The following is a 21,818-nucleotide window of genomic DNA, read 5'->3' as shown; positions in this document are numbered from 1 at the left end:
TAACTGGTTAGAAACATATTTGCACATTTATATTTATATTTTCTTCATCTCTATAAAAATGTGCCCCTATATGTGTATCCTACAGAACCATTCGGTTTGTGTTAGTTTTATCATTAAAACTTTTGCATTTTCTTGGGGCACCTGGATGGCTCAGTTGGTTAAAGATCCAACTTCTGATTTCGACCCAGGTCATGATCTCAGGGTCGTGAGATAAAGCCCTACCTCTGGCTCTGCACTGGGCGTGGAGTCTCCTTAAGATTTTCTTTCTTTCCCTTTGCTCCTCCCCCTCTTACAAATAAATAAATAAATAAAACTATCTCTATTTGTAGATATGATAGTATAGTTGGAAAACAGTTTTGTGGTTTTTTTGTATTTTGTTTTTTTTAGAGGGAGACAGAGCACATGTGAAGGGGTTTTCGGAGGGGCAGAGGAGGGAGAGGAGAGAAAGAATCTCCACACCCAGTGGGAGGCTGTCACGGGCCTCAATCTCATGACCCTGAGATCATGACCTCAGCTGGAATCAAGAGTCACACACTTAACTGACTGAGCCAACCAGGCGCCCCAGGATAGTTTTATTTTTTAATTTTAAATCTTATACCTCTAATAGTTTTCTCTTGTCCAGTTGCATTGGTTAATATCTCTTGTATTATGTTAAATAGCAGTAGATATGCTGGGTATTCTTGCCTTGTTCCTGACCTCATGTGCTTATCCTTTAAATAAGGAATGAAGTGTACATTCTGAATATATACATTTATTATATTAAAATGAATTCATTAATTCCTGTTTTTATTTAATGTTTTGAACATGAATGGATACTTACTTTAATCCAAAGGTTTGTAATATCTATAGATATAAAGTTTTTCATAACTTTATCATTATTATTATTTTAATATTTTGTTTATTTGACAGAGAGAGAATGAGAGCACGCAAGCAGGGGGAGCAGCAGAGGGAGGGAACCCAATGTGGGACTCGATCCCAGGACCCTGAGATCATGACCTGAGGGGAGGCAGCCGCCTAACTGACTGAGCCACCCAGGCACTCCCATAAATTTATTATTATGGTGAATTACATTGATGAGTAATATCAGACCATTCTTGTGTTCCTGGAATAAATCCCACTTGATTATGGTATATTGCTTTTAATATCCTCTTGGAGTTTATTCACTAGTACTTAGATTTTTTTGCATAAATATTTGTAAGTAAGAATGATCTAGGGGCCCCTGGCTGGCTTAATCAGAAGAGTATGCCACTCCTGATCTCAGGGTTGTGAGTTTGAGCCCACATTGGGTGTAGAAATTACTTAAATAAACTAAAACAACAACAACAACAAAAACTTAAAAAAAGAATGATCTATGCATTTTCTTTTCTTTTCTTTTCTTTTCTTTTCTTTTCTTTTCTTTTCTTTCTTTGTTCTTTTCTTTCTTTCTTTCTTTCTTTCTTTCTTTCTTTCTTTCTTTCTTTTTTTTTTTTTTGTTGTTGTTTTGTTTAAGTAATTTCTACCCCCAACATGAGGCTTGAATTCTAAGATCAAGAATCACCTACTCTACTGGCCGAGTCAACCAGGTACCTCTGGGGTTTTTTTGTGTTTATTGCATTTAGGTATCAATGTTATACTTACTTCATAAAAAGAGGGAATTTTCTTTCTTTTTCTAACCTTAGGATTATCTGGTCTTGAAGGATTCCAAGAATTCCCCTGGGAAATCATGTGATCCTCAAGCTTGCTATATACATGTGAGATAGATCTTTGATAGCTTTTTCTGCCGTATACAATTGGTTCTCAAATAAGTGGCCAGAGAACCCCAGGGGTCTCTGTAACCTTTAACAGTGACTTTACAACTAAATATCTGCATGAGATTAAACTTTCTTTACATTCTTCACACCAAACAACATCTAGCAAGAGATGGAATGCAGAAGCAGACAGGTGAATTCACGTGTGTTCTGTTAAGCCAAACATTAAAAAGATCTGAAAAATATAAAACAATACCATTCTTCTCACTAATTTTTTTGTGTGTGGAAAATATAGTTATTTGTGTTAACATATAATAGGCTTATTTGTTTTTTAAAATAAATAAATATTATTTTAATGTTCTCACTTTTAATACCTAATGTGGTAAATATCAATAAATATAACCCATGAGGCGCCTGGCTGGCTCAGTCGGAAGAGCATGTGACTCTTGATCTCAGGGTTGTGAGTTTGTTGGGTGTAGAGATTACAATCAGTCAATCAATGAATACATAAACAAAAGTTCTTGAGATATCTTCAAAATTTTTAAGAGTGTAAAAGTGTCCTAAGAGCAAACAAAAATTGAGAACTGCTGTTTTTCCCCATTTTAACAGATTACTTTATTAACATGTCATTCTAAACATTACATAAATACAGCCTATATTCCAGGTAACTAACACTGTTTCAGTAAGAAGTCCACGTGCACATTTAGGGCTCTTAAGAAATAGGAACCCTTGAGCTTTCATTCTTATATCAAATGAAACAAGCAATTCAAAGAATCGCTGTCGTCCGTCACTGTTGTGCCAGTGTGTCTCCCTCAGCCCTCGTATCTGTGGTCCCAGGGAAAGGTCCTTTATGACCAGCCAACACAGGAGGAAAAGGCCTCACAGGTGGGTCATTTGGTATATGGAGCCAAAAATGAGCTGCCACTGTATGCGCTCCACTCAGAGGCAGCACTGTGAGAGTGGCGAGAGGAAATCCTCCCCGTGGGGGGAGCTTCGAGGGGTATATGTGGTCATCCACTCTGTGTCGATACAGAAGCAGCCCAAGATAAGAGTGTGCACGGATTCCTGGGCAATGGTGAGTGAGGTGGCTGATGTGTCAGAGTCCTGGAAAGTGAAAGAATGGAATATCAGGCGCAAGGAGGTCTAGGGTAGAGACATGTGGATGACCCTATGGGAGTGGTTATTAAGTGTGAAGATCATTGCATCATATGAAAATGCCCCCCAAGAAGCATTCACCGTGGAAGAGGCACTGAATGGCCAAGTACCCAGAATGACGTGGGAGGGTTGTTATCAGTCAGCCTCTGTCATCAGCCACCCCAGCACTGTCCACTGAGTGTGTCCGTGAAGCATCCAGAGTACCAGGGGTAGAGATCATTTACGAAACCAACAGCACAAGCACCCAGTCATGGAGGCTGACCTAGCTACTGCACTGCTAGATATCCAGTGTGCCTACAGCAGAGACCAAAGCTGAGCCCCTGATACAGCGTCATCCTCAGAGAGAACAATCATGGGTAGGCAAACAGCTTTGTGGGCCATAATCTGCCTACCACAGATGATGGGTGTCAGTTGCAGCTTTAAGACCAATTTCAGCAGTGGGGTCTGTAGTTTGTCTCACTATCCTTTCTCTTGCAAGTTTTTCCCCAAAAGAAACTACCAGAGTCCTGAGGGAGCTGTTCCAAGATGGGGCGAGTTGATTATACAAAGCCAGTGGAACTGGCAGATACAAGGAGTGGACTGCCATGGTTGCTGTGGCATACCACCTATGTCTCCCTTTCAGGACCACGTGTGGCATGCATTCCCTCAGCGGCCAGAGGCACTGGCTTCTGATGGTTCCCAACTGAGCCTCTTTCCAGAATTGCCCTAAACTGAAGGTAGTGTCCTTCCCTGTGGAAGCCCACATCCAATAAATAGTCACTACAGGAGTATAAGGTCCTGGCCCCCTTGACTTAGGGGTGGGACATCTCTGAAGAGCCACCCGAGCTCCAGAACACCTGACAGAACTGGGAGGGTAAGTCCCCATGGCAACTGCACTGGAGTTCCACTTTCCCTCTGCACAATCCTGCTTCCCCCCCTCCTTACAGGTTTCACTCCTGGTGGTCCTCCCCAGTAAACCTCCTGCACACAAATCTCAGTCTCGAGTTTGCTTTTTGAGAAACCTGAGCAAAGATACCTGCCTTTGGTTTTTATAGAAGCTGTATAGAATTTCTAAATTAGTGCCAGGAAGAACATGCACTGTATCTCCAAAATAATAGCTTTGCAATTTACAATACCTCTATTTTTTTTAAGATTTATTTTTTTAGAGAGAGAGAGAGCACATGCATGCATGGGGGAGGGGCAGAGGGAGAGAGAGAACCTCAAGCAGACTCCTTGCTGAGTGCAGAGCTGGCCACAGGGCTCGATCTCACAACCCTGAGATCACAACCTGAGCCAAAACCAAGAGTCTGATGCTAAACTGACTTTGCCACCAGGGGTCCCTACAACACCTCTATTTTTACCATGGCTGCCAGGAAGCTCAGAGCCCTCACTGAGCTATCACAGCAACTACTTTACATTGGCTTGAATTCCCATTCAATAGTACCTGTTTGTTTTTATTTTTTATTTGAGGGAGAGAGAGAGAGTACATGCAAGTGGGGGGAGGGGCAGAGGGAGAGAATCTCCAGCAGACTCCCTGCAGGGAGTGGAGACCGACATGGGGCTTGATCTCACGACCCTGAGATCATGACCTGAGCCAAAACTAAGAGTCAGATGCTCAATGGACTGAGCTACCCACATGCCCCCAATAGTACCTATTTTTAAGCCATATTGGAACGCTTTTATTGTAAGCCACCTTAAGCCCTCTATTAGAAGAGGCAGGGTATATATAAATTACAGTCAATAACCCACAAACAGCACCTTTAGGGTAAAACCAGCACACTCTGACTGCTGTTAACACACTAAGCAGTATAACTCTTGTAGTTAGAGAATTGGCTCCTTCTATGTTTACAAGCAGGCTGAGCTTGAGCAAGTTACCAAACCTCTCTGATGTAGTTACTGACCCAAAAAACACGAAGATAACAATACGACTTCACAGGGCTATTGTGAAGGTCAATTAAATAACATTTATGGAGTACCGACACATGGAGATGCGCAGGTGATGAAAACTGTCAAAACCAGCACCCGCCCCAGCACCACCATCCTCGTTACCACCAATGGCGTTACAAGGACAACAGAGACATGACAACTGAATGGAGCATGGACGTTGCCATTTTAGGCCCCTTTGGCCCAGGGAATGGCAAACAAGCTTTTGATAAAGTTACCATGGGATGAACATAGTTTGGGGTTCCAAATCCTAAAGTAGTGGAGCCCCTGGAGCCCCTGGATTCCCAAGTCCCATCAAAGAACTATGAGTGGTTCATGTTTGGTGGCCATCACTGATTTTGCAGACGATAAAATGGTGGCCATTCAGCTTATCCTAGTCTTCCTGGAGTGGTGGTCCTTGGCCTCAATTGGCAGCTGTTCTTCTGATATTGCGGGGGTTGGGAGTGGGATGGACAAGGCTCCCTTCTCTGTGCCCCCACAGCAACCGGGACCTCCCCCAACCCTACCCTGCCTTGTAGTTACCTCTTGCTGATGACATCCCCTAGGAGGCTGAGTTGCCTGTGGAGGCACAGTCTTACTCGCCATTGCATCCCCTGGGTCTAGCACATCACCTGACAACATGGAGGTGCCGATTAAATATTTGTTCAATAAATGAATGAGTATCACCTCCCCCCCTTTCATCATCATACTTAACAAGGGAAAAGGAATTAAGTAAATTAGGAAACATTAAGAGCATGTAGGAATTAAAAACAACAACAGTACGTGGGGACTTAGGAAAATAATTATGTGAGAACATTAAGTGATAAGTTAAATTCCTTTTGGTCTCGCCTGGAAAATGGGGCAATTAACATCTCTTACATTGGTTTGTTCTGATGCTAAATGAGGCAGATAAGTAAAATGTTTAGCAGAGTCCATTCCTTGAGCATGTATTTGATAAATGGTAGTGTTTTTGTTATCATTTATGATAATAGTAAGAGAAAGAAAAAACAGAATGAAAATAGTTATTTTAGGCTGATTGTAACTAATAAAACGACAGAGGCAGCTGTATGGCTCAGTGGGTTAATCATCCAAGCCTTGATTTCTCAGGGCAGGTCTCAGGGTCGTGAAACTGATCCCCATATCAGGCTCCCTGCAGGCTGTGGAGCCTGCTTAAGATTCTTTCTTGGGGTACCTGGGTGGTTCAGTCAGTTGACCATCTGCCTTCTGCTGGGGCCATGGGGTTCAAGCCCATGTCAGGCTCTCTGCTCAGTGGAGAGCCTGCTCTCTCTCTCCCTCTGCCCCCCTCCCCCGCTTGAGCGCATGCTCTCTCTGTCAAATAAATGAAATCTTAAAAAAATAAAATAAAAATAAGATTCTCTTTCTTCCTCTGCCCCTCCCCCACCTAAAAATAAAGTTAAATTAAAAATTAATAAAACAACAAATTTCAACCATTTCTTTTAATGTAACTATTTTTTCTATAATTTCAAAAATTTTGTGATTAAAATAACAGGGACCTGGGTTTATTAGCAGCCCCACGAGCCTCATTAATAAAGTAAAAACCAGTATTATGCCCTATATGCTTTATAGGGTTTCAGTGAATTAAATGAATTTCCAAATGTGTGAGTGCCTTGAGTGTAGTCACCTACCTTTTCCAGTTCTTTCTCTCTTCCCTTCACATCCCCCTCTGGTGTCCTTGTGTAGGGTGACTGGCCACAAGGGAGACCCTGAACAAAAAGGGAGAGTCAGTAATGCAGGCAAAAATCCATGTGGGGCTGGCCATGACTTGGGGATCAGGGAGGCCAGAGCTGGAGGTGAGCAGGTGAGCAATTCCGGGGTGGAGGGACCCACAGAGAGCAGCTTGGAATGAGGGCCAAACGGAGACAAAACCACAGTGCTGGGTCCTGGGTTCGGAAGGGCTTCAGAAAATGATAGCAAGACTCAGAAATGTTCAAAGGAAATGCTGAAGGTGAGCAGCCTCCGACATCCCTTGGGACTCACCTGTGGCTTCCCCCCCCCCCCCCCCCCCCCCCCCCCCCCCCGCATTGTTTGCTTAAAACTAACTCTAGCTTCCTGCCTCCCATACCTAAGCCTCCAATGGCCCCCAGGCTATTATTACTATTGGTTGTTTGGACCTGAATGACAGAGGCCTTGACTCTATCTGCCCCCACTGCCCCAGCCTGAGAAAGACAGAGGTCACTTTCTGCAAGTTACCAGAGCCACAGCAACGGGTTAGCTCGGGAGCTTGATTCCTGCCCCTAGGGGTGTCACATTCTGACTCCTGAACAACACACATGTTCTGGCTTCTGTGTTTTCCACTTACTCCCTCTGAGAACACACAGACAGAAACTGGATTAAGGGACCACTCCTACTTAATGTAAACAGTCACATGTATTTGGAGTCCTTTTGTTTGAAAAGTCCAGCAGCCTCCTTTGCACCTGTTGGCAGAGTATCAGCTTTCTTTGCTTCATTCACACTGCATGGGAGTCAATTGTAGCTTCAATTACAAAGCCAACAACATTTGGGAAGCCCTGACAGGCACTTTCACTTAATCCTCACAAAAACTCTGCAAGGAAGGTGTTATTATGCCCGTTTTTTTAAACAAGAGAACTGGGTCTCAGAAAAATTCAGAAACCTGAACAAGATTATACAGCAGAGCTAGGATTCAAAACTGGGGCTCTGGCCTCCTAAGAGCCTGGCTCTTTCTACTACACCAGAATTTAGACACAGAATATCGGGTTTTCTTTTTTTCTTTTCTTTCTTTCTTTTTTTTTTTTTTCAGCCCCAACATGGGGCTTGAATTCACGACCCCAAGATCCAGAGTTGCATGTTCCACTGATGGAGCCAGCCAGCTGCCCCCAGAATGTTGGATTTTAAATGATTGCTCTGTTCAATTCAATACTTCTAAGGCACTGCTACTCCTCCAAGCATATAAGAATAATAGATAAAACATTTTAAAAATTCATCTTTGCTCAAAACACAATGAACATCACGGACTACTCAAAATGAGTCTGAAAACTAACCTTTTTAAGCACATGAAAAAAAATCTAACCATAAGAAACAAAGCTAATGAAATCAAACCATAGGGAGGAAAATTTAGTACAGAGTAAATTAAAATAGTAGGATTGTTTGACATAAATTTTTATTTTTATTTATTTTTTAAAGATTTTATTTATTTATTTGACAGAGAGAGAGACAGCCAGCGAGAGAGGGAACACAAGCAGGGAGAGTGGGAGAGGAAGAAGCAGGCTCCCAGTGGAGGAGCCTGATGTGGGGCTCGATTCCAGGACTCCGGGATCACGCCTTGAACCGAAGGCAGACGCTTAACGACTGAGCCACCGAGGCAACCCCATAAATTTTTAAATGACATGTTTAGATGGCATTTTTCTCATTGTATCTTATCATGTGGTACATGGTTTCCATTTGTCCCATTCACAATGATGTTCATTTTGATCACTTGATTAAGATGGCATCTACTAGTCTTCTCTACGGTACATCACTCTCTTTCCCCCGGTAACTAAGAGGAATCTTGTAGGGAAGCCATTGTGATGTCTTCTGCATTTGTGCAAATGACAGTAGATGGTGGCTGCCACTGAGATAATGGCAAAATGGCAGAGGAGGGGGCATATATCATAAAATTCAGGAAAGAGAAACCATATCCAAGCCCTGATAGTTGCTTGGATATGAGGAATGAGAAGAGGGAGAAGCAAGCTTATTATGATAAACATTCTGGTCTAGAGCGCAGCAGGGTGATGGAGGTGAAAACGGTGCACAGGAGAGAGAACAATCAGGGAAAGCTCAGTTTGTGGGTAGGTTCTCATTTCCAACTTGAGAGTCATTGTTCTTTTTTTAAAAGATTTTATTTATTTGTTTTTTTGTTTGTTTATCTAAAGAAAGCATGTGTGAGTGGGGGGAGGGGCAGAGGGAGAAGGAGACAGAAAATCTCAAGCAGACTCCTGGCTGATCAAAGAGCCAGACACAGGGCTCCATCCCAGGACCCAGAGATCATGACCTGAGCCAAAATCAAGGGTTGGCCGCTCAACCAACTGAGCCACCCAGGTGCTCCAAAAGTCATTATGCTTATTTGAAATTTATTCTTAATTTATTTTTGAATAGGTAATACATTCACGTGGTAGGAAAACATTAAGAATATACAGAGTATTAGGAAATAAAAAAAAAATGACAGTTCTAAATAATGCATGGGTCAAAGTAGAAATCACAAGGGAAATTAGAATATATTTGGAACTGAGTGAAAATGAAAGTGCCACATATCAAAATTTGCGGGATGCAGTTAAAGTAGTGCTTAGACGGATATTTATAACTTTAAATGTTCATATTATAAAGAAAGATCTAAAATCAGTTATTTAAGCTTCCATCTTAAGAACCTACTAAAAGAAGAGCAAATTAAATTCAAGGTAAATAAATAGAAGGAAGGAAGTAATAAAGACAAGAGCAAAAATCAAATAAGAAATGGACAAATGGATAAAATTCAATTAAACCCAAAACTACTACTTTGACAGGATCAATAAAATTTATAAAACTCTAGCTGGAATAATAAAGAAAGAGAGGATACAAATCATCTGTGTCAGAAGTGAAAGAGAAGCTATCACTACAGATGCTACAGACAGTAACAGGATAATAAAGAAACATCACTGGTGACAGATGGTGACTACAGTTATCATGGAGAGCCCTGAGCAATGTATGGAATTGTGGAATCACTATGTGTACATCTGAAACTAATTTGATAGTATATGTCAACTATGCTTTGAAAAATTTAAAAAATCGTAAACAATATAACAGTTTATGACAATAAAATGACAACATCAATGAAAACAAATTCTATTAGAGACGCAAATTACTAACCCAAGAAGAAACAGAATATGTAAATAATCCTGCAGCTATTAAAGAATTTGAATTCAAAATTAGACATCTGCCACAAAAGAAACTCCAAGTTGAGATGGCTTTACTGGTTAATTCTAGCAAATATTCAAGAAAGAAATAATAGCAACCCTATACAAGCACATTCAGAATAAAGAAACACTTCAAAGCTCATATCATGAGGCTAACATTACCCTGATGCCAAAGCCACACAAAGACCTCATAAGAAAAGAAAACTAGAGACAAACATCCCTCAAGAATTTAGATGCAAATAACCTTAAGCATGTCCTGAAGGTTCTAATATGTTCAATAAGCAAGAAAAAGAAAGGCATACAAACAAAATAAAAAAGTGAAATTATACAAGGACAATGTGACTGTGTGTTTAGAAAATCATAAAGAATCTACATAAAAGGTACTAGAACTAATGACCACAGGATACAGGTCAATATACAAAAATCAATTGTAGGGGCACCTGGGTGGCTCAGTCAGATAAGCATCTGCCTTTGGCTCAGGTCATGATCCCTGGGTCCTGGGATCGAGTCCCATGTCAGGCTCCTTGCTCAGCCTGCTGCTTCTCCTGCTTGTGCTCTCTCTTTCTCAGACAAATAAATAAAAAAATATTTTTAAAAATTAATTGTAATTATATATACCAGCAAAAACAAATTAGAAAATAAAATTCCAAGAATACCATTTGCAGTAACACTGACAACATAAAATACTTAGTGATAAATTTAACATAATATGGGCAAGACTGGTACACAGATTACTTACAAACATTACTGAGAAAAATTAAAGATCAGAATAAATGGAGAGATATAGAAAATTCATGGATCAGAAGACTCAATGTTCTGGGCGCCTGGGTGGCACAGTGGTTAAGCGTCTGCCTTCGGCTCAGGGCATGATCCCAGCGTTATGGGATCGAGCCCCACATCAGGCAGAAGACTCAATGTTCTGGGCGCCTGGGTGGCACAGTCCCTGCTTGTGTCCCCTCTCTCGCTGGCTGTCTCTATCTCTGTCAAATAAATAAATAAAATCTTTAAAAAAAAAAAAAAGAAGAAGACTCAATGTTCTGAAGATGTCAATTATCCCCAAACTGATCCATAGATTCAATGCAATTCCAATGAAATTTCTAGCAAAAATTTTTGTAGAAATTGACATTCTGATTGTAAATTGTATATGGAAATTAAAAAGACTCAGAAGAGACAAAAACAATTTTGACAAAGGAACAAATTTGGAAGACCAACACCATAGATTTCAAGAGCTACTGTTAGCGATGGTAATCAAGACAATGAGGTGTTGGTGTAAGGGTAGATATAGAGATCAATGGATGAGAACACAGTGAAAAATAGGCCTGTACATCTACAGTCAATTGATTTAAGCGGTGCCAGGATAATTCAAAGCAGGGAAAAAACAATATTCTTAACAAATGGTGTTGGATCAATAGGACAGCTGTATGAAAAAAAAAAAAAACCTTGACTTTCACTTCATATCCTACACAAAAATTAACTCAGAAAAAGTCACATCCCTAAATATAACTGCTGACTACAAAACTTCAAATGGAAAACACAGAGGGGCACCTGGGTGGCTCAGTCAGTTAAGGGTCCAACTCTTGATTTCGGCTCAGGTCATAATCTCAGGGTTGTGAGACTGAGCCCTGCATCAGGCTCCATGCTGGGTGTGGAGCCTGCTTAAGATTCTCTCCCCTGGGGCACCTGGGTGGCACAGCGGTTGAGTGCCTGCCTTCGGCTCAGGGCGTGATCCCAGCGTTATGGGATCGAGCCCCACATCGGGCTCCTCTGCTATGAGCCTGCTTCTTTCCTCTCCCACTCCCCCTGCTTGTGTTCCCTCTCTCGCTAGCTGTCTCTATCTCTGTCAAATAAATAAATAAATAAAATGTTTAAAAAAAAAAGATTCTCTCTCCTTCTCCCTCTGCTCTTCCCCCACTTAAAAAAAAAAAGGAAAACAGGAAAAATCTGTACAAATTTTAAAAACTGGTAAATTAGACTTCATTAAAATTAAAACCTCAGCTTTGCTTCAAAAGAAACCGTTATGAGGGGCACCTAGCTGGCTCAGTCAATGGAGCATGTGACTCCCGATCTTGGAGTTGTGAATTCAAGCCCCACATTGAATGTGGAGCCTACTTAAAATGTAAATAAATACATAAATACATAAATAAAACAAACCATTAAGAAAATGAAAAAGCAAGACACAAAATGGAAGAAAATGTTCACAAGATATAAATCTAACACATGACTCACATCCAGAATGTATCGAAAACTCACAAAACTCAGTAATAAGAAAGAAAATTACTCAATTTTTTTAATGGACAAAAGATGTGAACATGAAAGAAGACACGCTGATAGCTGATAAGTAATGAAAATATGTTCAACATCATGTGTTACAAGGGATACACAAAGTAAAACTACAATGAGATAGCATTACACACTCACAAGAATGGCTTAAATTTAAAAGCCTGATTATATCTAATGTTGCTGAGGATGCAGGGGAACTGGAGCTCTCGTACACTGCTGGTGAGAATATAATGTGGTACAACCACATGGGGTGCCCAGGTGGTTCAGTCGGTTAAGCATCCAACTCTTGATTTCTGCTCAGGTCATGATCTCACTCAGGGCTGTGAGATCCAGCCATGAGCTCCATGCTCAGCGGGGAGTCCACTCTCCCTCTCCCTCTGCCTCTCCCGCTCATGCTCTCTCTCTCAAATAAATAAATAAATCTTTAAAAAAAAATAAAAAATAAAACAAAATTAGATTGTGGTCTTTTTCATATAAATGACTAGGAAATTTTTATACATTATGGAGATTAGCCTTTTGCCTTAATATCAATAGCAATGTTTCCCCTAGCTTGTCATTTTCATTGGCTTTGCCTATGGGGTGTTTTTTGGCCATGCAGGCTTTTATTATTATTTTTAATGCAGTTGAATTTATCAATCTTTTCTTTTATGATGTAGAGTCATTTTTAAGTCCAATTTACCAGAAAGTGATGATTTCAGACAAGGTCTAGCCATGTTGGACTGAGTGTGGGAAGGGCCTGAGCTGGTGGGGAGGAGAGAGGGTTCAAGTCCTTTTTCTGCTGATGATTAGCTGTGGATCCTAGGGCAAGTTTTCTTTTCTTTTTATTTATTTTTAAAGATTTATTTATTTAACAGAGATAGAGACAGCCAGTGAGAGAGGGGACACAAGCAGGGGGAGTGGGAGAGGAAGAAGCAGACTCATAGTGGAGGAGCCTGATGTGGGACTCGATCCCAGAATGCTGGGATCACGCCCTGAGCGGAAGGCAGATGCTTAACCGCTGCGCCACCCAGGCGCCCCCCTGGGGCAAGTTTTCTTACCTCGCCTTGGCTCAGTCAGTTTCCTCAGCTGCAAACTGGGGATAATGAGGCCCAGCTTAAAGAGTTGTTGCCAGAATTTTGTGAGCTGGTATATGAAAAACCCCTGGCACATGCCTAGCACAAGCCTTCCATACAAGGTACTTCTGTCTCTCCAAATGATGTGTGTACGTGTGTGTGTGTGTGTGTGTGTGTGTGTGTGTGTGTGTGTGTGTGTGGCAGGCGTAAATATATGTGCATTTGTGGGTGGGAAGAGGCAGGGCCGGCTGTGGGATACCACACAGTTGGCTCAATTACTCATGACCTCAAAATAAAAAAGCTGCTCCCAGGCCCCAGGATGATTGTAAATCCCACAGCTCTGGCCCTGGGCCAGGACACTCCTTGCCCATCCTCCCTAACTGCCTCCACTGATGGCCAGAGCCCTGCTGCCTGATTCTTTCCCAAGAATGGCCAAGCCCATGGATGCCTAGGCCCTGGGTAGCATCAAGGGCTCCAGGATGGTCCTGAAGGGTCCAGGGCAGAGGCTGGGCCCCTGGTTTCTGCTGGCCTTTTGGAGACCACCTCCAAGCAACCCTCTGGGTTGCTTGCCCACTCTGGGGACCTTTCTAGGTAAGGAGATTGATCTAGAATCAGTGAGTAGAAGGATGCACACCCTGGCTCAGCCCAGGGTGCAAATCTCAAGTCCTTCCCACACTGGAGCTCACAGAGCACGTGGGTACATGTCAGGTCTCAGCTTTTCTGAGAAGCATCCAGTAATCCCCGTTTTTTTATACCCATTACTGTTCTTATGCTTTGGGAATCCATTTTATGAATCCATTTCTAAACAGACCAGCCACCTCCTCCCTGTTGAGCTCTGAAAGCTGTTTTCTGTGGCTTTGCTAAAGGTGAGAGGCACAGAGACACCTCTGGAAGTTGGCATGAAGCCAGGCAGGTCTCAGTTTCCCCAGCAGTGCCAGTTAGCCTCTCAGAGGGTAACCCCTGGGAAAGATTCTGTGGCACCCAATGCAACCTCCTTCTCACTCCACTGACCAGCAAAATGGGATTCTTGGAAGGGAGAGGACTAGCTTGATGTCACCTGCATGAGCAGGTCAGGCTGAAGTCTAAAACCTAGGAATACTCTCTTCCTGTCTCTGGGTTTCTGACATCAGATCTAACGCCTTGAGAGTAACAGGGGCTCAAAGGATGGTGGGTGAGACTCAAACCCAGGTTTCCTGGTGGTCAGCCCTGGACCCTTTCCACTCCCCCACAATGGCACTAGAAAAGTTCTAAACAAAGAAATACTTCGTGATGTCCTATTGAAGGGCGTCTGTGGTAGATTAAAGACAAAATTGTGGCCATTCCTCCCTCACCTTAGAACTGGGCCAGGCTTCTGACTTGCTTGACAAATTGAATAATGTGGAAGGGATGTCCACTCACGGCCAGTTTCCCTCAAAATCACACCAGACACAGGAGTGAAGCCACCTTGTACCCTCCAGGTCAGCCCATCTCATCTCACTTAGGTGGCTGCCATTGCTATCCTGTGGAGCAAAGAGTCACCTAGCTGAGTCCTGCCTGAATTCCTGACCCAGTGAATCATGAGACAGAATAAAATGGTGGTGGTTTCAGTCTACTGAGTTTGGGTGTCATTTGTTACATGGTAATATCTGCCTGTACAATGACTTTCCATTTCAAACATACCAGACAACAGTGCAGCTGGCTACTGAGTCCTTTCTAAAGCGAGTACTCCCCTTGTTAAGAGTATCATGTGGTTTCCATTCTACCAGAGAGGAAGTAGAGACAGAAGTTACCAAACTTGCCCATGACCACACAACTAGCGAATGGGGGGGGGGGCTAGGATTCACAAACCCTCCTTTTTTCCAGAGTCTACCAGTATGGTGGATGGAGCTCCCCTGGGACCCTCCCCACATATGAGACAACATGCATGGACAGGCGGTATTGGTGGCACTAGGGGCTGGAGACTCGATGCTGGAGTGAGGGTCCCAGCACCCCAGGAGAGCTGCCTCCAGGATGATGAATGAGCACAAACCCCGGGCCCAGCTTTTCTCCATCTGCCCAAGCCCCCTCCTCAGGCCTTTGCTGCCGCAGCTGTCACCATCATAGCCTCCGATCCAATTACAGACCCCAGAGCCCCGGCTGCCTCCTCCTCCTCCTGTCACGACGTGCGCACGATGGCAGAGACCCATCCTGCCTGGGAACAATGCTGAAGTCGGAGGACGAATCTGTCAAAGGCAGTGCCAGCTGCAGTCATCCCTGTGGCCCCCGCCCTCTGAGCTCATTCCCAGAGGTCTTAGGCGGCTGGTGCTGAAGAGGGACAGGAATGAGGGCCCTGCAGCGGGGCCGTGTGGAATCCTGCAGTTGGCTTTGTTTAGACATGTAAGGCCGCACCAGGCCTGGCCCTGCACCTGCTGCTAAAGGAAGTCACCTCCTACCTCCCACCCAGAACGCAACACGCACAGAGGAAGTCACCGCTACCGCCCACACACTTATGGCTGAGGAGACCCAGGCATGGATTAGCTCTGAGCTTCACCAGCTACTAACCTGGTGACTTGGGGCTTATTTCTAACCTAAGCTTCAGTTTCCTCATCTGTAAAATGTTTCTTCATAGCGCCTAGCTTATAGGTTTCTATATGCCAGGTCCTTACCAAATGCTTGTTGAGTAAATCCTGTCATCCCCCAAATCTATCCATTCGTTCTCTCTGGTGCAAGTCCTGACTCCCACTCCCCTCCCTTCCCACCTCCCCAACACGGACGCAACTGGGCTTGACCACAGTGACTTTGTGTTACTCCTCTTTGGTAATCCTGAGAGTCCAGGAGCTACGTTCCTCAAGGTCATGCTTCTGAGGACGGGAGTAGGTATTCAGAGAAGCTTCACATTTAGAAAATGCATCTGCTACTTAGAAATAAGGCAACAAATGCACTGGCTGCTGTGCCACACTAGAGCGCTGTCCCACGAGCCCTCAGGGTCATCGGACTCTCTAAGGGACGGTCACCCACTATTTTCTACTGATTAGGGCCCAGACTTTGTAAACTTGGATGTTAGTTTACAAAGAAATCGATTGGGAAGTTGGAAATGACTCCACGGGCTAGAAAGATACCCCAAATGTTACCGTTTGATTGACATATAGAAGACTGGTTCCCTCACCAATGAGACAAATAAATTTCTCATACATGTTTCTTTACTGCATATGAGAATCTTGCTTCCAGCTTTTCAACACAGATCTCATGTGTTGGAACAAGGCCAGAGTTGGGGTGGGAGGACTCCTGAGGGTGGACACTGGGAAGAGGTCAAAGCCCCCATGGATGACAACAGGGGCAGGATGGAGAGGAAGGCTGAGCTGAAGGCAGAGGGCACATGCGTCCTGAGTACGAGGAGTGATTGCTGAGTGACAGGGCTGAGGCCAGGGGTTCAGTGGCCCCTCCTCCTCCACCTGGGAGAAGAGGTAGGGGAGAAGATGTGGTCTCCATCAAAAGGGTTTCAAGGATGAGAGATCTCAGAGGAAATCGTCAGTAGGTAAAAGGTATTTCAGGTGTTGTGATTGAGGCTGAAGTTTCTGGAGGGCTTAGTGATAAAAGAGGGTTTTGGAGGAGGTGGAACAAGTATGTATGATGGGTCCAGGAATGAGGGCAGCAGGAGATGGGCAGCCCTCTGGACAGGAAGCTGAGTCAGAATGAGGTCCTGGTGTGGATTCAGAGGTCAGGCAATTTCAGGGCTGGATTCTGGCTCCTGGACACGAGTCATGGGGGGGTTTCTTGGTGGCCAGACTCACACTGGCTGAGCAAGAGACGACCACTGAGCTGGTCCCACTCATCCTGGGTCCTGGCTCTCAGCTTCCAACAGAGTTCCCTCAGAACCTCTGGTGTACACGGGAGGTATCAGGATGGCGGGGAACTGTGAGGTCCTCCAGCTCATGTACTGTAACACCAGGCCTGCGATGATCCCCCAAATCCCACCCTCAAACTGCCAGCAGACACGGCCCTCAGCTGGAACTTCCAGGTCCCTTCTATTAAGGAGGCTTATGAGTCAAGCTGGTGAGTTTAAACCGACTCTCCCCTCAAGACAGGAATTCACTTAAGGCCCCCAAGTAAAACGGGGGAGGTGGCATACACCATGGGGGGTCAGGGTGGAGACGACACTGGTTTATTGGCTCTGCTGTCCCAGCCCTCTAGCTTGGAGGCCTTTCTGTGTAAAGTTCTGCCAGTTTCAGGGACCCCCAGCTCCCACAACCAGAGGGCTGCACACGGTTTACCTTAGTACAGATGTAAGTTTCATTTCCTGTTTTGGATAAAAATAAAACAAAAAAAAAAATGTGGTGCTTTCCGTTGTATAGATGCCTCAGGAAGGACATCTCCCAGATTCAGACCTCAGGTTCAGGTCAAAGGTTTCAACAGGTCTGACCTTTGAGGCCAGTTGAGCTCCCTGCTGCAGACCTGCTGATTCAGGATCTCCGAGGGCAAAGGCTGTAGAAACAGCATCTTCAACAACCATCACAAGTGCAGCTGATGACGAGCTAACAGTTCAGACCAGAACCGCTCCAGTATGCTAATAAGCTGGTATATGGGGTCCTGCAAACCTGTCTAGACGAAGTTTCAGCGAAATTATTCTAGATTCTTCCCTAGCCACCAGGTTTACCCCTAGGGTGGGGCAGAGTACACCCCACAGGGCACAGCTTCTCTCGAACACCCACGCCTTCTCTATGGGGAGAACCTCATCAGAGAGAACGATGGTGAAGATAGAAATAGAGTCTGTGGGAGAAGTCACTGAGGGGCAGTGTGGTGTGTGACAGGAAACGGCCCACTGGCAGGTGGAAGGCTTACTGACAGGGAGGTACTGTGACGCTGTGGACCTGAGAGGAGGACATGCCTGCTGGGGCCCTGCTGCCACCACCGAGAGCTGCATGGTCGTGGGTGGGCAAATGGCCTCTCTGAGGCTCAGTCACTTTCTTTGGAAAACAGGGACAGCAGTTTCCCAAGGTTATAATGCACATCTGCCATAATGAATATAAATCACTCGGCATAGAGCCCGGCATATAGTAAGCGCTCAGTAAGTGCCAGCTACGTTATCAATCATTCATTCAACAAACACTGGATAAGAATGACCAAAACAAAAAACAGACAGACAGGGTCTCAGGCCTCATGGTACTTACAGGGTGAAGAGTCTTAAAGAGATTTCACTTAAAGGTAAATAAAAGAAGACGAAGGTTTTTGTTTTTTAAGTCACAGTGGGGAGAAAAAAAGTATGGGGCTAGAGGACGGGTTTGATTCAGGTGATGAGAGCTGTCCTTGCCCCTGCTTTAGATTCAGTCTGTTGGAGCAAGAATAGACTGTAGAGGTCCCAAAAAGGGGATGTGACCTCCTAAGACCCCAGAGCCTTCGGCCTCATGGAATAAAGTTGTCACCCACTCCTCCTCTGTACTACTGTGTTTGACAGCTTGGTGACCTGGAACTATTCTTAGTTCTATCAACTTCCATACCCTTCTCTACCTCAAATGTCTCAAGTTTCTGCTTAAAAACCTACCTACATCTACAAACTACAAAGTGAGGAATAGTTTTTCTTAAAGATTTTATCTATTCATTTGAGAGACAGAGAGAGACAGGGAGAACACAAGCAGGGGGAGGAGCAGAGGGAGAGGGAGAAGCAGACTCCCCACTGAGCAGGAAGCCCAATGGGGGGCTCGATCCCAGGACCCAGAGACCATGACCTGAGCCAGAGACAGATGCTTAACCAAATGAGCCACCCAGGCATCCCCAGTGGGGAATAATTAAATGGATTTGAGGACCAAAAGAGAATAGGGACTGTGTGGCACTGGGTGGGGGGTCAGTAACACAGGCTTGCTCTTCTGAACTGGAAGATGAATGAGAACTTAACTGAACCCAGGCTCCCTTCCAGGAAGGCTGAGCTCTAAGCAGCACAGTCAGGGAAGGGGTGTGGGGTAGTGGCAGGTGCTCAGGCTTTTTTAAAACTGGGAGCAGAGGATAGGGTTGGGGAAGGTGAGAGGAGCTGAAGATTAATGTTAGAGAATTCCAGAATCAAAAGCCCTCAACCAGCACTCCACTCTGCAAAGGCACATGTGAGTCACGCAGAGTGACAGGAAGAAGGGGGCTCCTGGTTTTGGATTTGCAACCCCTTCTTGGGTACCATCTGAAAGAGCCTGCATAGCCCAGGATCTTGTTAGAACAAAGCCTTCTGCTTTTGCAGCCTGGCATCTGGGGGATGGAGGGGTAGAGTGGGATGGAAGGGGGGAGGCTGCAGGAAAGAACAAAGCTCCACAAATACTCCCGGGGTTTGTAGACAGCTCTGAAGCCGACTGGTTCAGAGGTGCCTCTCACTCTGGAGTATGGCTGGTGGAGCCGCCAGTATGGACACCAACTTCGTTCTGAGTTGTTTTGAAGTAGGCTCCACGCCCAACATAGGGGCGGGGTTTGAACTCACGACCCTGAGATCAAGAGTCACATGCTCTACTGACTGAGCCAGTCAGACATTCTGAGTTTTAAAAAAGAAGCCCGGGAGGTCTGGTGGACCCCAGAGAGACCAAGATTCTATTCTCAGCTCCACCCTTTCTAACTGGAATTTTTAAGCAAGTTACTTCATCCTCATGGAAGCTCAATTTCCTCTTCTGGAGGTTGGGGTTATCACCGCCCACCTCCGTCCTTAAGTGAGATGATCAAAGGGCCTGTCTGGTACTTAGTAGGTAATTAATAACTATTAAGTCACATACACGAGGTTAGCCTGTATAAATGAATACACAGCAAAGGCACAGTCTCTGAAAGGCTAATCCTCATGCCTCTGCCCCAAGGGATCAAGGTAACTACCTGAAATCAAACGTCTCTTTCTTGTAGTCAGCTAAAGGTAGAGGTTAGACACCCCAGGAGCATGTCCACAGGAAAAAGAAAACAAAGGGTCACAAGAAAGATCCCTCTGGCAACCACTTCAGTAGTTTCACTTTCTAGGAGGTTCCTCCAAGCTTTTATTGTACACGTGAGATGAAAGACAGACACTCTCTTTCTCAGAACCGAAATACCATGTTGCGTATTTAACTACTTGTACCTCAAACTCCTGTCCATCATGAGGCCATCCGTGCTCAGTGCCAGCATTCACAGCGGTGTCATAGTTAGCATCACGCAGGACAAGACTCAGGCCAGCGTGCAGCCCCAGCTGAGGAACAGAAGGCAGGGCTGTATGCACACGTGCTCCTACATACCTGCTCAACAAGGGGATGAACACGGTTCGTTAAGTAGTATAGAAACTGGACTTCTGGAACAATCCTAAAGATAGATTTTCTCCAAAGCTACAGGGGTTCTAACGTTTCTAATAAGAAAACAAATCAGCAAGTAATCCTGTCATTCTGTGAGCAAATTAACAGACCTTAATTAGGACTCAGTTTTGCTGGAGAGATGACTTTGAAATGGTCAAATGAAAAGCAACATAATAGGTGAAGATGTTTCAATTAAGGAATACCAGGTTAGCGTCAGAAATAATATATAAGGAACACTAAGGCAATCCCTTTGGGCGTATATGAGATTCAGAAGGCACAGGCAGAAAACAGTACTGCTCTGAGAAACAAGTAGGACAACTGAAAAGCGGGTTGCCGTTTTGTTAACAAGGTCCCGTTAAAGGGCTGCGGCACAGCTTTCTAAATAGCAACGCACCTGTTGCAAGCACTGGGTACCTTGGCTAAAACATTCAATTTATGACTGAGCTGCAAGCAGTTATCACTTAGCTCATAAACTCCTGTAACAGAGAAATCTCAAGAATATCACACCTCGACCTTCTCATCGCTCCTGGAACTCGACTAATGAGGAATCAGAGAGGAAATGTGTTTGAAAACTGGACTGAGAAAAGCCAAGGAGGGTTTGGCATGTGTCAAGGGCCCCCTCTAGCGGTCCTAGAAATAAATGCAGTAATTTGGGATTTAGGATACGGCNATACGGCGCGGGGCGGGGGGGGGGGGGGGGAATAGCAGCATATACAAGGTTGACCAAAGCCTCAACCTTACCAACCTTTGAGTCATCATTCGAATTCTGAGATGGTAGTATAGATTCCTGTTGGGAAAACCTCTCCTAGCGAAGCCTTCTGCCTTAGACATGGCCTGGTCCTTTACAGACAGTCCCTGTGACCTTAGTCCCAAATGATTTGGCCTTAAACCCATGTCCTTCAAGTTCAATTTTCTTTCTTTTCTTCTTTCACCTGTACGTACACTTCTGTTACCAGTTCCTAAAACCAGCACTTTTAATGGCTGAATAATTTCAGACTTAAATTATGAGGCTAACGCTGAACCCGGTGTCATTGCGCACTTGAACGTTTGTGTATTATATAATCAGCACACCAGGCACTGATCCGACACCATACGGAATCCATAAAAGAGAACACTCAGACACTAGTGTTCCCTTTGCAATGGACTTCAACCGACCAATGCGATGACTTGAGAGAGTAAATATATCCGTGTTCTCTTCGCAAACTTAATCTCTGTGCTACCTCATATCCCTGTGCAGCTACTGGCTGCCACAAGGGCTCTTACACCCAGGAGACTCTCCGTCTCTAGGAAGGGGAGACGGGAGTGCCACGCGGTGGCAGATTTATGGCGCAACACTGGCATCTTCCATGCAGAAGACTGGCAGCCAGGAGTAATCCAGTCCCCCTAGGACATGGAGACAATGATCAGACTCCACCTAAATAGGTGACGTCTAAAGAAAAAGGGAGGGTGTGGAGGTTTGAAAGGGTGAAGAAAACAAAGGGTGGTGACTCACCCTTAAAATCTGCTACTTTGTATAACACAGAGGATCAATCAGCACTGTACAAATATGACAGGTCTTCA

General features: G+C 44.5%; 1 long non-coding RNA gene across 3 annotated transcripts; it reads right to left on the bottom strand.

Annotated features, from left to right (window-relative positions):
• Positions 1–1,429: 1,429 nt before the first annotated feature.
• Positions 1,430–20,913, bottom strand: LOC117802748. Of its 3 annotated transcripts, none has more exons than XR_004626260.1 (3): positions 15,126–20,913; positions 6,431–6,508; positions 1,430–2,831 (listed from the first exon to the last, which is right to left on the bottom strand). It is a non-coding gene; the product is annotated as an uncharacterized LOC117802748 (long non-coding RNA). The 3 variants fall into 3 exon arrangements; XR_004626261.1 differs by having other exon boundaries at positions 20,051–20,913; XR_004626262.1 differs by lacking the exon at positions 15,126–20,913 and adding an exon at positions 5,328–5,416 and having other exon boundaries at positions 6,431–6,781.
• Between the last annotated feature and the right edge of the window lie 905 nt (positions 20,914–21,818).

The sequence above is a fragment of the Ailuropoda melanoleuca genome, chromosome 6 (genome assembly GCF_002007445.2).
Source record: "Ailuropoda melanoleuca isolate Jingjing chromosome 6, ASM200744v2, whole genome shotgun sequence".
NCBI lineage: Eukaryota > Metazoa > Chordata > Mammalia > Carnivora > Ursidae > Ailuropoda > Ailuropoda melanoleuca.
The sequence above is the reverse complement of the archived record's forward strand: the minus strand, read 5'-3'. Positions and strand labels throughout refer to the sequence as shown.